Genomic DNA, 17,898 nt, shown 5'->3' on the forward strand with positions numbered 1-17,898 from the left:
TGGGTTTCAGCCAATTGCTTGGGCTAAAGAAGCCACTAGGAAGAAACATGCTAGCAATTGGAGCTTTTCTGGGGTTGGGGATTTGACTGAGAATTGTGTACAGTGTCTTATTTTCCTGAGTTCCCAACTGGCTATGCAAGACACTATACCAGAATAGTCAGTCACCTGTTAATTGGCAGACCTAAAGAATTGCTAAGAAACAGTAGGGAGACAATCAAGACTATTACTTTGAGATTACCCTTGAGCAGTGCTGAGAGATTTGATGATCTTGAGTATTTAAATGGACTTTTGTCCCTATTTGTAAAAACTGCTAAATTCCTTTTTTAAAAAAATTATTCAAAATTCGCTGTGAGTGCTAAGCATGCATACTAAAATGTAAGATTTTTTGACCAGTATTCAATAGCTACTGTTTTCAGCATTATAACATTTTGGCCACCACTGCTACTACTGTCTTGTGAGAGATTTTTAGTGAGATCTGTAAAGAATGTGTTGGGTCACAGTTCAAATGGAAGAGGATTATGGAGAAAGGCTGAATATAGTGAGCATTGCCATGAGTTCACAGTAGTGAACAATGGCAGAGGGTGGGGGTGGAATAGCAGTTTACAATAGTCTTCAGTTTGTATGACTATGGGGCTTACCAAAAGAGAGTGCTATCTTGGAAAAGGTTGAGTCCTGCCACCGGATCCCAATGCTAAATATGGCGTCAAATTAAAATCTGCAAGAAAAATCAAAGACTATAATGTTAGTCTAAAAATGTCAGAAACATTTTTATGTATATAATAAAAATAGATTTCAAACTAAAAGTATAAAAAGTAGTAGGAATCAACATTAAATAAGAATTAAGTGATCAGTAAACTAAGAGAATTTAGCAATCATTACCATATGTGCAGCAAATAAAGAGGAATTAAAACTTAGAAAACACATTCTGTTAAACCAGAAGAAAGACCACAACACAAGCAATATTGTGGTGGGAAACATTATATTTCATCCTCAGTGACACTTTCTCACTAATGGATAAACCAATGAGACAGAAAATCAACAAGTAGACAACAGTGTTTAATAAGGAGGTGGATATGTTGGGCTTAATATGATTTTTTTCAGTATACTTAGATTTTTATTTTATGCTGAGTTTATTTCCCAGCCATAAGTTTTTGCTTCTGCAGTTTCTTCTGTGATATCTTTTTCTTCTGTGCAACTTCCTCTTCAGGTTCAGGAACAATCTGTTCTTTTTCAGTAAGAATCATCTCAATGTGGCAGGGAGAGCTCATATAGAGGTTAATTCACCCATGAGCCCTGTAAGCCATGTAAATTCTGTGGCACATCCTGGGTGCTTTGCTCACTTGGACATGCACAATGACCAGAGAATCTACATCTAAACCCTTGAATTCAGCATTGCTTTCTGCATTTTTAAGCATGTGCAGTAAAAATTCAGCATTCTTTTCAGGCCAATGATCCCGTGTCCAGCCCCATTGTTTGGCCTGGGCACAAATACCAATGCCACCATTGTAAAGTCCGAAGGGCACACACTGTTTCTGCAGAGTGACATCCTTCAAGTATTTAGTCGCATTTCTGATATACATGTCCCTGATGGCCTGAGCCATTTCTTAAGTGTTCTTGAAGTGCACATAAAAGTTCAAGTCTGGAGACTTGCATGGTTTCGTTGGATTCTCGGGGTCCGACGAGTAGCGCACCATCTTGGGACCTACAATGGCCACTCACGTAAGAGCAATATGCTTTTATATAACTTCACACCCTGCCCAAAGGATTTTTCTGCTACACACAAAACATTCTTGTAGGTAGACCACATATTGGGACATAGATCAAATCTCAATAAATTTTAAAGTGTCAATATGTTTTATATCAGTGGAATAATTAATAGAAAAGATCCAATAGAAAAAATCTAGAAAAACACAGATCTTTGAGATTTAAAATGTTTTAAAATAACTGCTAAACAAAATAAAAGTAAACCAAATGAAAATGAAAACATCCCTGAGAATAGGTGGGGATGAACATAGCTATCAAAATATAACAGAAACAGTAACTGTAATAAGGAGAGGAAGCCCATAGTAGTAGACACTTAAATCAGGAGAGAAGAAAAAGCTCAAATGAACAATCCTCACATACAGAATAAATTAAAATAACACTACTATCAATTGAAGGAAGCAAATAATAAGAGTCACGGTCAAGGTCCTCCCATTGTTCATCGATTTGCTCGAGCGGGCCCAGTAACGTCTCCATCATGAGACTTGTTACTGTGTTTGGCATATCGAATACGTCATGGGGAGCTTGCCAGGCTCTGCCGCGCAGGCGAGATACTCTCGGCAGCTTGTTGGGCTCTCCGAGAGGGCCGGAGGAATCGAACTCGGGTTGGCCATATTGGCCGCTTGTAAGGCCCTACCGCTGTGCTATCGCTCCAGCCCAAGAAATGAACAGGAAATATAACAATAAAATAACTAGTTCGAATTAATTATAACCAAGACTGGCAAGTAAATATACACACTAAGAACAGAAAAATACCAAGAAATAGGAATCAAATGTGAACAGAGAAGTTAAACGAATAGCACAGAATTGAAATGTATGATAAGAGACAACTATATACAACTTTAAGACACAAAGTTAAAGAACTTCAAAAGAAATGTATATATATTTAGATACCCAACCCTCTAATTCCTGTCACTGTCACAGTCCTCCCGTTGTTCATCAATTTGCTTGAGCGGGCGCAGTAACGTCTCCATTGGAGACTTTTGTTGTTACTATGTTTGGCATATTGAATATATCACGGGTAGCTTGCCAGGCTCTGCCTTGCGGGTGAGATACTCTTGGTAACTTGCTGGGCTCCCCGAGAGGGGCGGAGGAGTCAAACTCGGGTAGGCCATGTTGGCTACGTGCAAGGCAAACACCCTACCGCTGTGCTATCACTACAGCCCAACCCTCCAATCATGAGTTATCAAGCTAAATAACAAAGTTTCTTAAACTAAGGGTTGTAACTCCATGTGGAGATACATAGATACAATATTCTGAAAAACGTACCAACAGTAAACAATTCCTGGATTTGCAACATCGAGTATTAATTATTAAAAACGTAATGAATTCAAGGTGTTTCTGGAAGCACTCACCAAGTCATATTGTGCAACTACACAGTAGCTCTGGTCCAGAACAGACAATATGTGGACTTTACATTGACTTGATATCACTGCCCTCCGACATCCTGATGGATCTATCCCATCTTCCAGAATGGCAATGGAGATTATTCATGATTTCTACTCAGATCTCTTTAATAGCCACGTCCACTTGCCCACATACCAAATTCCGCAGGATGCATATGTTGTTCCCAATGTTCTCCCTTCCGAAATCCAAAACGCCATCTCGTCAGAAAAGAAACAAAGAGCACCTGGCCCAGACAAAGTCAGACCTGAACACCTGAAGAACTTACCATCAGTACTCATCAATACACTGGCTTGGCTCTTCACACGCTACCTGTCTGAATGCAAGGTTCCATCCCAATGGAAAACCAGCAAGACTATACTACTATACAAGAAGGGAGACATCCATGACATTGGCAACTATCGCCCAATCTGCCTATTGTCTGTCATCTACAAACTGTTCACTTGAGTCATCCTGAAAAGGATTGGCAGAACACTAGATGAAGGATAACCATGCGAACAAGCCGGGTTCTGAAAAGGATTCAGCATCATCGACCATATCCACACGTTAACCAACTCATTGAGGTTTCTCAGGAGTTCGAGATGCCACTGTGTCTAGCGTTCATTGAATTAAAGAAGGTCTTTGATTCTTTTGAGATGGAAGCGGTCATCGAAGACCTAGCCAATCAGGGTGTACAAACTCAATACATCAGGATCCTCCGTGAACTCTATTACTTATTCACTACCAGGATCTCACCATTCTACAAAGTAATCATCCATGTCAAGAGAGGAGTTCGGCAGGATGATACCATTTCAGCCAAACTCTTCAGTGCCACCCTGGAGAACATCATGCGACGACTGGAATGGGAAGGGATGGGAGTGAAGATAGATGGTCGGCAACTACACCACCTCCGCTTTGCTGATGACATTGTTCTAATAACACCAAACATCAGCCAAGCAGCACAAATGCTAACCAACTTCGACCGTGAGTGTGGAAATGTTGGAATACAACTGACCTGGCACCTTAGTTACGCAGGAGAAAGAGAGCAGCTTGGAATGCCTTCAAGAGCGTTGAAGAAATAACTAAGAGGACAAAGGACCTCCAACACCGAGCACATCTCTTCGATTCCACTGTTATTCCTGCATTAACATATGCCTCAGAGATCTGGGCCCTACGAAAACAGAATGAGAACACTATTTGGATCTGTCAAAGAGGAATCGAAAGAACTATGCTTAGAGTATCACGCTTCATTCAAATGAGAGATAGAATCCGGAGTTCCGATCTCTGTCAACACTCAAGAATCAGGGACGCTGTCTCATTTGCCAAGGAATCAAAAATCAGATGGGCTGGACACGTAATGAAGTTTAAAGATGACCGCTGGACTAGAGCCATTACTGACTGGATTCCACGGGATGTCAAAGACTGTGTGGCCGCCCACCTACAAGATGGTCAGACTTCTTTGTCAAGACCCTGAATGATTGGTTTGAGGCTCTGCATGTTCCTAGAACGAGCAGATGCCATTGGGCTATGCTAGCATGCAACAGGGATGAATGGAGACATGACTGGCACCCGCTCGAGTAAATCAGTGAGTAACTGGGTATCAAGTGATCAAGTGATCAAGTGATATCACACCACAGAATGCAAATGAAACTTGTTCAAAATACTGCAGTTGATATTCAATATATTAGCATATTAAGAATTGTAGAGATTTTACTTATATGAACAAAATATTCTGCTTTTAGGAAACTAGTTTAATATTCTGCTTTTAGGAAACTAGTTTAATTATAAAAATTATTTTTACTATTTTCCTGCCACAAGTTGCAGCAAGTTATTATATCATTGAAATGCGCTGAACTGGAATCTTTTATTTTTTATTATTGGATAAAAACTAAGTATTTTCGACATAAGAAAAACAAGAAACCTATAATATTTCTCCACTATCCATGTGGCATGGGTACATAAATGCTGTCTTTTGAAATTAAGCATAAACAACTATGACTCATAAACTGAAGTTAGGATTTATTTGATAAATTATAAATACTATTGTTTATATTTTATGACAATATATTTGGCTACTTATAAGTGGCTAATTTTAGAAAGAATAAGAAAAAATGCTGATGGCAGTATGGAAGACTAAGATACTAGCTTTATTACACCTTGATTGACAAGAGTAAAAGAATATGAATTATTTTTGCAATGTGGATTTTACTTATAACAATCACAATGGTGTAGAAAAATTTCTTGGCTTAAATTGCCATGAAATTTTGATGCAGAGACTATGAAATCAGTCAAATTTAAATTAAGTTATAATATCAAGCATGCACAATAAACCAAAGGGATATTTTGAAAACTTTAAAATCTGCAAACAAGAAAAAAAATTTGGAGAAAATTTTGAATTTCAATGAGAAGCATTTACTTCCATCTTATTCAATTTCTTATTTAATTGCAAAAACTAAAAAATGTGCACAGTGGGAGATATATCACTTTACATTCTTCCATTATAATGTCAAATATAGTTCATGAGGAAAAGCATACTGATGAAAATTTATTCCTCTATCTGGTAAGGTTAAAATCAAAGATATACAAGGAACTGGAAAAACTTTACAAGAAAAAGAACACCAACCCCTCAAAAAAACTTGATAGAAAACATGAACAGAAACTCATTTTTTTAGTGTAGGAGAACTGCTATTTATTCAACCATTGATTAAGCTGATGGGGCTGTGCATGAACTCCACATTACTTTTAAAAATTAATTAGGTATCCATGAGATAGATCATTACAAAGCTGTTCATAATTGGGTTTCAGTCATGCAATGATTCAGCACCTATCCCTCCACCAGTGCCCACCTCCCACCACAAATGTTCCCCATTTCCCCACCACCATCCCCCAATCTCTCACCCCCTACCTCCAATCTCCCTCTATTGGAGGCACTTTCATTCTTGCTCTCTCTCTCTCTCTGCTTTTCCTTTTATGCATTATGGTTTTTAATACAAGTGCTAAGAGGTCATGGTGTTTTTTTCAGGGAATTCGGTATTTTTATTGGGACGGTAAGGCTGGAGTAGCTTTTCAATTGAGTGGCAGCTTTGGGGTGTGGATTTGACTGCTGAGGCTTCCAGAAGTACAGGGCAGTGGGGAGAGTTATCCCATCTCTACCCACAAGAAAGCCTGGAGATTTCAGTCACAAAACCCACATACCAAAATTTTGAGATTATATCTTGGTGAGGTCCATCCTGAGACAGTGGAGTCAGGCCAGAAGTATGGTGGAAATTTTGGATTGTGGAAGCAAGTGGCTGCTAGAGACTCTGAGTAGGTGGGCACAGGCCAACCCACCCCTCTCCAATTTACCCCCATCTTGTTCAGCCATGCGTGGGTTCGAGACTAACTGTGGCTTTTGATCTCTTTCAAGATTTATTTATGGTCTTAAAGCAAGGCCAGTACTAGAGATCATAGGGTGGTGCTGGAGTTGGTTCATGGGAGTGACTCCCAGTGCATCCATGAGCATTGGAAAGTAGGGGTAGGAAGCCAACCCAACTCTGGGAAAGCCTGGAGTTTTCAGTCACAAAACACACATAACAGAATTTTCAGCAGATTATATCTTGGTATAGTTCGTCCTGAGATGGTGGAGTCAGGCAGGGGTATGGCTGTGATTTTGGATTGTGGAAGCAAGTGGCTGCTGGTGGCTCTACTTGTTTAGACACAGACTGACACACACACCGCCGACTTATCCAAGTCCATTCATCCACGTGTATATCTGAGATTAACTGTGGATTTTGATCTCTTTCAACATTTATCTATGGGTCTCTGAAATAAGGCTTGTATAGCTGAGTCAGAGGTGGTTTGTAGGCATGGCTCCCAAGTACGTAACCTTTGTCCATTTAATTTATGGGTAAACTTGGTCCTATATTGTTGGGGTCCAGTCAAAGGCACAGAGGCAATTTGGGGTTCTCAGGAAGCGTGAAGGCTTCTAATGTATTTGCCCCACGGGTACAGGTTGACCTCTTAGCAGCGCCATACAACCAAACAGAAATTTCTTCAAAGAAGAAATATATATGGCAAAAAGGCACATGAAATAAAAGCTCTAGATCACTGATCATCAGGGAAAGGTAGATCAAAATAACAATGAGGTATCATCTCATACCACAGAGACTACACACATCGAAGCACTGCACTGTCCTTCCGTTGTTCACTGATTTGCTTGAGCGGGCACCAATAATGTCTCCATTGAGAGACTTGTTGTTACTATTTTTGGCATATCGAATACACCACGAGAAGCTTGGAAGGCTCTGCCGTGCAGGCTGGATACTCTAGGTAGCTTGTCTGGCTCTCTAAGAGGGGCGAAGGAATCATACCCGGGTCGTCCACACACAAGGCAAATTCCCTGCCCGCTGTGCTACATTGAAAACAATAAGAAAGGGACAGTTTTAGGAAAAAAGGAATTTTCATTAATTTTTGGTTAGAAGGTCGACAGGTCCAGTCTTTTGGGAAACAATATGGGAATCTCTCAAATAACTAAAACTTGAACTACTGTACTATCAAGCAATACCACTTCTGGGAATGTATCCTGGGTGTCCAGAACCACACAGCAGAAAAGCCATCTGCATTTCTATTTACATTGTAGCATAATTCATAATAGCTAGGACCTGGAAACAACCAAAGTGTCCAAGAACAGATGACTAAAAATATTAAATATAATTAAAATGGTACATCTATGCAACAGAATATTTTTCAGCCACCAGGAAATATGAAGTCATGAAATTTTCTTATATATTTCTGAATTGGTGAGTATCATGCAGAATGAAATAATTTATAAGTAGAGGGACAGACATAGGATGATTACACTCATTTGTGGGATATAAAAAATATGTAGTATGAGACCAATAACCAAGGACACTAGAAACAAGGGCCGGAAGGATTGGTATACGGTTGAAAACTTACCTCAAGTGCTGGAGGCAGAAGGCAGCTGGGATAGATAAGGGACAGATTAGACAATGATTGTTTGAAATGATCACCTTGGATAAGTACTGCACACTGAAAATAGGTAAAATAAAAAAATATGATAACCTCTCAGTACTTGTATTGCCATCCATAATAATGCCCCCCCAAAAAAGACAGAGAGTGAGATGAGGAGGAGGAGGAGAAGGAGGAAGAGCTTTGTAACTGTGCATCTTATTATGATTCAAAAACAAAAATGAATAAGTAGTTTTTTTTTAAAAAAAAATGACAAAGTATGGCAAAGTGTGGGTAAACTATAATGAGTGAATTCTGCATTGTCTACAACCCCTTTCTCTGCCCTCAGGATCAAAGAAGTCTCTGGGAAACCCCTCTCGAACATAGGGCATGCTCCCAAGGACCCAGAAAACTGACGCTGGACTCTTTTGTCATTCAGTTGCATTGGAACATATCACCTCCCAATCTGCCCTATTACTCTTGTACTGTCTGCAATCTCTACCTTGTTCCCTGGATGTAGGAAACCCCTCACAATTCCCTATCAAACTCAAAACAGTTTGGACAGGATAATACTACTCTTTTATTTTCACCAATTTAAAATGTTTTGGGGCCTTATATATTTCCTATAATATGTCAAGGCTGGAGCGATAGCACAGCGGGTAGGGCATTCGGCCTTACACGCGGCCAACATGGCCAACCCGAGTTTGATTCCTCCACCCCTCTCAGAGAGCCCGGCAAGCTACCGAGAATATTCAATATGCCAAACACAGTAACAACAAAGTCTCCAATGGAGACGTTACTGGGCCCGCTCGAGCAAATGTCAAATGGATATATTAGACACTGACATGCATGTCCACTGAAGCAACCTCCTAAGTTCTCAGACATTGTTAGACTAATAGATTATAATGAGTACTGCATGACGAAAATTAAATCAGACCTCATGTATCTGGCATCTGAAACTCAAATTGTAGCACCAAGAAAGCTTTAGGAATAGCGGTGAATCAAAACAGTTCACCTACTCTGGCAGACAGTGATAGAAGTCCTGGAAAATTCCTGAACTCAAATAAGCCCTCAAGCCTCATCAATGAGGATTTCAAATCAAAGCTCTGTACAATGGCATAAAACTTAGACAATCATAGGAAGAAAAAATCAAGTAACTTAAAGACGAGCTGATCCAGGGTATCAAAGTAGAATTGAAGGAGATACAACACAACATCAAGTTACCGTAACAGATTTCAACATGCAGAGAATGATATCAGTGATATTTGAAGACAAAATGCTAGCCATCACCAATAGTTATTTCAAAAAAGAAAAATAAATAAATGGAAAAATATGTTGATTATTGATAGATAATAGCAAGAGAATAATCTCAAATTGTAGGAATATCAAGAGAGGAAACTGGAAAGTAGAAGAACAGCTAGTCAAAAAAAAATAATTAAGAACTTTCCTGATATCTGGAGATAGGCTCCGGAATAGATTCAAGAGGCCCAAAAAGCACCAAACAAAACAGACTCAAACAAAAGAACACCAAATACCCATAGTACTTAGATGGTGAAATCATAACAAAAACCACTTAAAGCAGCAAGAGAGAAGAAATCCTTCAAATATAAGGTAAACAACATAATGGTCATATCAGACATTCTACAGGACATCTTACAATCCAGGAAAGAGTGGAATAACATATTCAAAGTACTGATTGAAAAACACTTCCAGTCTAGAGTCCACTATCCTGCAAGCTGTCATTTAGATTTGCTTGAGTATAAAAACTTTTTCAGATAAACAAGAGCTGGCAGCATTTGCAACAACTAAATCAATTGTGTAAGAATTTCTGAAGATCATTTATAAAATGAAAATGTACTTAGAAAAACAACGGGATCACACACACACAAACATGGCAACACAGACGTTTTTGTCCATAATCTCTCTGAATGTCAATGGAATAAACTATCCTGTAAAATGGTATAGAGTACCTGGATGGAACAGGAAAGAAAATCCATCCAATTGCTGCCTACAGAAAACACACATAAACTCTCAGGATAAATACAGACTTAGCAGGGAATGGATGGGAAATAATCATACAAACCATTGAAAGACACAAAAGCTGGGACAACCATGCTTATATCAGACAAAATTACATTCAGTATGAGGGAATTAATTAGAGACAGTGATAGGAACTATTATTGGTCAACAAAACAGTGTATCAAGAAATACTGTTATCAATTTTTTGCACCAAACGAAGGCTCCGCAAAGTTCAGAAATCTTCTGTTCATAAACCAAAGGAAAACCAACTACAAAATCAGAATAGTAGTGGAGACTTCAGCACAACCCTTTCCTCACAATAGACAACTAAAAAGAATATCAGTAATAATACAAGAGCCTTAAACAAGGAGCTGAAAGAATTTGGATTGCTGGATTGTACAGGACTTTATATGCCCTCAAACAATAATTTGCAGTCTTCTATAATGCACATGGAACAGTCCCCAGAATATATCAAATATTACGGCACAACTCAAATATAAATTTACAAATATAGAAATATGCCATCTACATTCTCAGATCAAAATGCCATACAAGGAGTAATTAAGCACAGAAAATGGGGAAAACTTCTAACAATTGGAAACTGAACAAAACAATTCAAAACAATAATTAAATAGAAGAAGAAATAATAAGATCCTTTGTAACTTAATAGAATACGTATACAAGCTACCAGATCTATGGGATACAGCAAACACTGCTCAAAGGAAGAAATTCATTGCAATACATGCATGCCTATATTGAGAAATAAGAAAAAGTTCAAATTAATAATCTAAACACAGATCTCAAAACTATGGAGAAGGAAATACACACAAATCCAAGAGTAACAGAAAGAAGGAAATGATAAAAATCTAGAGCAGAAATTAACAACATAGAAACTAAGAAATCAATTCAAAGTATCAATGAAGCAAAACACATTCTTTAAAAAATAGAAATACCACTGACCAAGTCAGTGAAAGCAGAGATAAACAAATGGAACTAGCTTAAACTAAGAAACTTCAGCACCACAAAAGAAACAGTGACCTGGATACAAAGACAGCCTATGGAATGGGAGAGGATTCTAGCCCAATACCCTTCTGATAAGGGGTTAATATCAAGGATATACAAGGCACTGGTTGAACTCTACAAGAAAAAAGCATCCAGTCCCATCAGAAAATGGGGCAATGGAATGAGCAGAAACTTTCTCAAAGAAGAAATTTGAATGGCCAAAATGCACATGAGAAAATGCTCTTTATCATTAATAATAGTGATACAGATACAGATACAGATCAAAGATACAGATCAAAACAACAATAAGATATATCACATCACAGATACTAGAACAAATACAAAAGAACAAAAACAACTGGTGTTGGTGTGAATGCGTGGAGAATATATATATATATATATATATATATATATATATATATATATATACACACTTACATTTATATGTATATAAGAAAACTAATATCCATGGCCAGGTAAAACAGGGGTTAGGAGGACTGGTAAATGTTTGGAACTAACAAAAAGTGTGGGAGGGGGCGAGGCTGAGTTTAGATAAGATAGAAAAGAGACCGCTATGACAATAATAGCTGGGAATGATCATGCTGGACAAGATCTGAGGCTTAAAGGGTATTCTTGATAACCTTTTAGTAACAATATTTCAAACCACAGTGCCCACAATGAGAGAGAGAGAGAGAGAGAGAGAGAGAGAGAGAGAGAGAGAGAGAGAAAGTGCCTGCCTCAGAGGCTCCCAGTGGGTGGGTGATGATGATGGGAGAGAACCTGGGGACTCTGGTGCTGGGAAAAGTACACTGGTGAATGGATGGGTGTTGCAATACTGTATGACTAAAATCCAATCACGAACAGCTTTTTAATGGTCTATCAAAGCGATTCAATAAAAGAGTTTAAAAATTAAAAAATAAATAAAAAAGGTTAAAAAATTTAAAAAATAAATAAAATAAAATAAAATAAATAGATAACCCTTTAGCTACACTCATGAGGAAAAAAAGATAAAATGTTCAAAATAAATTGGATTTCACATAAAAGGGGAGAAATTTCAATGGATCTTTCAGAAATTCAAAATACAATTATAGGTTACTATGAACAACATTTTCCTCTAAAACTGGAAAACCTAGAAGAAATTGACAGATTCCTAGATTCATATAACCTCCCAAAACTGAATGAGGAGAAAGTAAAAAGACTAAACAGGCAAAATATATGTAAGGAAATTGAAGTAGTAATTAAGAATTTCCCAGTAACAAAAGTTGCAGCCCAGATGGATTCACTGTTGTGCTCTATTAAACCTTCAAGATTACTAGATTTATGCCTTTAAGCATTTCCAAAATACTGAACACAAAGGAATCCTTTCCAATACCTTCTATGAAGCTAACATTATACTACTACCCAAAGAAGAGAGAGACACTTTTAGAAAAAAAAATCAGACCAATCTCCCTGATGACATACAGCTGCAAAAATCCTGAACAAAATCTTAGCTAACCGAATCCAAGAACATGTTCAAAAAAGCATACAGAGGAAAACATGGTGGTGGAGGTGCAGGAAGCTAATTAGAGCTGTCAGAGACAGAAGGTGAGCAGTAATCTTTGCCCTGACTAGGTCCCAAGTCATGGTGGGGAGCTGTAGGGTGCCCTGTGACCACCGTCAATACACCCATGTTTGCAAGGTGCAGACAATAGCATCAAGTCAGTGAAGCCTAGGTAAGGTGAGACCAAGGGCCCCAGGAATGGGCCATATGTATGGCAGCATCATGGGTCAGAGTCAGGAAGCAATGGCAGTGAGGTCTGGAAGCACCTTGGCTTGTGGGCTCACACCCATCTGGCATCAGTCATCCTTCCCAAGCAACTCTGGCCAGGCCTTGGGCCTGGCCTGTAAGGTGACATAATTACCTACACCTGGTGCCAGGTGAAGGCTTATATGATCAATGAGGACCACCAGTGGGAAGACCAGGGCACCAGCTACGTGGAGTGGCTGAAGAGCATGTCCCTGCTTGTCAGTGTTGTCAGGGCTGGGATCAATGTGAGGGTATAGACAAACCACCTTGGAGTCATCACGTAAAGTCATCTAGAAACCTTGCTCCAGAAACTCATAAGTAAATCTCAAAAGAGAACAACTTGTAGCCAAATGTATTCAGACATTTGTGTTTGGCTGAAACATCTGGGGCACCCTGGAGGGGGCCAGGTAAGCCCAGTGTCTACCCAAGTGAAACCATAGCAGCCAGTTGTTTTCACACTCCAAAATAACAGCCTTGCCTCTGGCCAGACTCCATCATCTCGGGACGGAGTTCACCCAGCAATGGGCCTGCCAAAAATTTTAGGGTATTGGCTCAAGAAGTGGGCTGGAATGATAGCACAGTGGGGAAGGTGTTTGCCTTGCAAGTGGCCAACATAGCCGACTTGAGTTCGATTCCTCTGCCCCTCTTGGAGAGCCCGGCAAACTACCGATAGTATCTCGCCCACACGGCAAAGCCTGGAAAGCTATCAGTGACGTATTCAATATGCCAAGCACAGTAACAACAAGTCTCACGATGGAGATGTTACTGGACGTGCTCGAGCAAATCGATGAACAACAGAAGGACAGTGACAGTGACAGTGGTTCAAGAAGTAAGTGAAAACTCTGGACAAGGACTGAGTGCTGAAAGTAGGTAAAGGGACAGACATTATAAACTTTGGGTACATGTACTGCAAACTATAATGCCCAAAATGAAAGTAATGGGGGTATTGTCTGCCACAAAGCAGGCTGGGGTTAGGAGGGAAACTGCAGATATTGGTGGTGGGAAATGTACTCTGGTGAAAGGACGCATACTATAACATTGCATGTGTGAAACTCAATCACGAAAATCTTTGTAACTGTGTATCTCATAGTGATTCAATTTAAAAAACCATGCACCCTGATCAAGTGGAATTTATCCCAGCGATGCAAGGATGGTTCAACATACACAAATAAATTAACATAATATACACCACATTAATAAAAAAGATAAAAATCATATTATCAGTGCTGGAGCAATAGCACAGCGGGTAGGGCGTTTGCCTTGCACGCGGCCGACCCGGGTTCGATTCCCAGCATCCCATATGGTCCTCTGAGCACCGCTAGGAGTAATTCCTGAGCGCAGAGCCAGGAGTAATCCCTGTGCATTGCTGGGTGTGACCCAAAAAGCAAAAAAAAATCATATTATCATATGAATTTATGCAAAGACTGACAAGATAAAAAATCCACTCATGATAAAAACTATTAACAAAATAGGGGTTGAAGGAATCTTGCTCTAGATAGTAATAGTCATCTATCCCAAGCCTACAGCAAGTATAATCCTTAATGGTGAAGAACTGAAAGAATTCCTCAGAGATCAGGTATAAGATAATATGTACTCTCTCTCTACTTCTATTCAACATAATAATAGAAGTCCTGGCTATTGCGAGCTATCAGGCAAGGAAAACAAATCAAAGGGCTCCAAATTGTAAAATAACTCAAATTAACACTATTTGCAGATGACATTACGATATACAATGAATACCCTAATGAGTCCCCCAAAATCCTATGAACAGTAAACCAATAATATAAAATGACCGTCTATAAAGTCCATACACAAAAATAGGCCACTTTCTTATATACAAAGAATGAATCAGAGATAAAGGCAATAAAGAAGAGTATTCCATTTGAAATAATGTCATAAATTATCAAGTGTTTAGGAATTAGATTACGAAAAGACTTGAGAGATCTATAACATGAAAAAATTAAATCACTAAAAAAAAGAATAAGACCATAGGAAATGGAAAAAGTATCCTATGTTCATGTATTGGAAGAATCGTATTATTAGAATGACTGTCCTACTTAATCAATAATGTAGATTTAATGCAATCTTCAGTCAAATTCAGATAGTGTTCTTCCAGGGTCTAGAATAGTCAATAATAAAATTTGTATGGAAGCAGAGAAGACCATGAATAGCCAAAAGCAAACTGAAAAAGAAGAAAATGAGAGGGATGTCATTACCTAATTTATATATGCATTATAAATTTATAGTTATAAAAACCTCATGGTACTGAAATAAAGATAGACCTTCTGATTAATGGATTAGAATTGAATACCCTGTAACAAAAATTTTATATACATGGTAGCTAATTCCGTCTGATCTCGGAATTATTGACAAGGGACCTAAAAACTTCTAATGAGGTAAAGATAGCTTCTTCAACAAATGATACTAGGAAAACTGTAGAAATTAAAGTGGGATCCATATATTACACCTCACACAAAAGTCAGTTTTTTTGGCCTTTCTCTTGCATTTATTTACTTTTTTAAAAAGTCAGTTTTAAGTGGATTAAAGACCTTAGAATTCAACAAGAAACTATAAAGTATAATACAAATATAAGCAAAACACTTAAAGATTTGATCCTCAAAGGTGTCTAATTATCTGTTTAAAGGTAACAAAATCAAAATAAACAAATGGAACTAAAGAAATTTAAGTTTTTGCATTGAAAAAGCAATACTGGCTAAAAGTTAAATGCAGCTGACTGAATTGGGAAAGTTATTTGCATTCAACACATCAGATGAAGGTTTTATGTCCAAGATATATAAAATATTCATAAAGATTAACCAAAAACTTAAAACCCCTATCAACAAATGGGGAGAGGAAATGAATGGATGTTTTGCAACGGAAGACAGGCAGAAGGAAAGTAGGGCACATGAAACACATGCTCAGCATCTCTTATCATCAGAGAAAAACATATCAAAATGATAAGATACCATCTCAGACCAGTGTAAATCACACATATCAAAAATACCAGGAATTGGGTCTGGAGTGATAGCACAGCGGGTAGGGTGTTTGCCTTGGACACAGCCGACCAGGGTTGGAGTCGCAGCATCCCATATGGTCCCCTGAGCACCGCCAGGAGAAATTCCTGAGTGCAGAGCCAAGAGGAAACCCTATGCATTGCCAGGTGTGACCGCACTCCCCCCCCAAAAAAGAAAAAATACCAGGAACAATCTGTGTTGGTGGGATGTGGTGAGAAAAGAGCTCTCATCCACTGCTGGTGGGAATGTTGTCTGGTAACTCCTGTCTAATGCAGTATGTCGAGCTCAGTGAACTTATAATTGAACTTCCATATGACCAGAAATTTCACTCTTGAATATCTATCCCAAATACTCTCTCATAAGGATATATGCACACCATTATTAATTGCTGCACTCAGTACAGTAGCTAAGATATTGAATAAAACTGTATGTTCAACAACAGATGAATGAATTATGCAGATGCAGTATATATACACAATGAAATTCTATGGAGCTGCAAGGAATGATGAAATCATGCAATTTGCTGTAATGTAGTTAGAACTGAAAGACATCATGTTTAGTTAGGTAAGCAAGAAAAATAAAGACAAACACAGGGTGATCTCACTTTGATATATACAATACTGGATGAGGAATTTTACTGTAGTAAAATGGGGATACCTAAAACACCCTTGACCCCCGTGTTTAGACAGACAGGTGACAGATAAGGAAGGAAATCACAGAGTGAAGAAGAAAATGAATGGTACTGGGTGAATAAGTATTGGGGCTTCAGTTATACTGGTGATATGGGTTAGTGGCATATCCATATATCCAAAACACATACTCAACAAAATTGATCACTTGATCACTTGACTTCGCGTTACTCATCGATTTGCTCAAGTGGATGCCAGTAACGTCTCCATTCGTCCCTGTCACGTGCTAGTGTACCCAATGGCGTCTGTTCATTCTAGGAACATGAAGAGCCTCAAACCTATCGTCCAGGGTCTTGACAAAGAAGTCTGACCATCTTGTAGGTGGGCGGCCACGCGGTCTTTTGACGTCCCATGGAATCCAGTTGGTAACAGCTCTAGTACAGTGATTGTCTCCAAATCTCATTATGTGTCCAGCCCATCTGATTTTCGACGCCTTGGCAAACAAGACAGCATCCCTGATTCTTGATCGTCGACAGAAGTTGAGGTCTGAGCTTCAGATTCTTTCTCTCATTTGAGTGAAGCATGATACTCCAAGCATAGCTCTTTCGATTCCTCTTGGGAGACCTGAATAGCGTTCTCATCCTGTTTTCATAGGGTCCAGGTCTCTGAGGCGTATGTTAATGCAGGAAGAACAGTGAAATCGAAGAGATGTGCCCTGAGCCAGAGGTTCTTCATCCTCTTAGATATTTCTTCGACGCTCTTGAAGACATTCCAAGCCACTCTCTTCCTCGTGTGCAACTCAGGTGCCAGGTCATTCGTCATGTTGACTTCTCAACTTAGGTACACATGATTGTTGCGTTCAGAGATGGTCATTCCGTTGACAGTGAATGGAATGTCAGGAACGAGACTTTCTCATAAACATTGTATTAGTGAAGTTTAGCTGGAGTCCTACCTTTCCACACTCACAGCTGAAGTCGGCCAGCATTTGTACCGCTTGGCTAATGTTTGGTGTTATTAGAATGATGTAATCAGCAAAGCGGAGGTGGTGTAGTTGCTGACCATCTATCTTCACTCCCATTGCTTCCCATTCCAGTCATCGCATGACAATCTCAATGGTGGCACTAAAGAGTTTCGGTGAAATGGTATCACCCTACCTATCCTTTCTCTTGACATCGATGATCACTTCTTTGTAGAATGGTGAGATCCTGGTAGTGAATCTGCAATACAGCTAATGGAGGATCCTGATGTATTGTGTTTGAATTCCCTGATTGGCTAGGGCTTCAATGACTGCTTCCATCTCAACAGAATTAAAGGCCTTCTTTAAATCAATGAATGTTAGACAGAGTTTCATCTTGAA

The 17,898-nt window shown here is 39.0% G+C and overlaps 1 pseudogene; it reads right to left on the reverse strand.

Annotated features, from left to right (window-relative positions):
- Positions 1–1,130: 1,130 nt before the first annotated feature.
- On the reverse strand, positions 1,131–1,694 carry LOC130032660 (60S ribosomal protein L17-like; annotated as a pseudogene).
- Positions 1,695–17,898: the final 16,204 nt, after the last annotated feature.

The sequence above is a fragment of the Sorex fumeus genome, unplaced genomic scaffold (genome assembly GCF_029834395.1).
Source record: "Sorex fumeus unplaced genomic scaffold, SorFum_2.1 ptg000050l, whole genome shotgun sequence".
NCBI lineage: Eukaryota > Metazoa > Chordata > Mammalia > Eulipotyphla > Soricidae > Sorex > Sorex fumeus.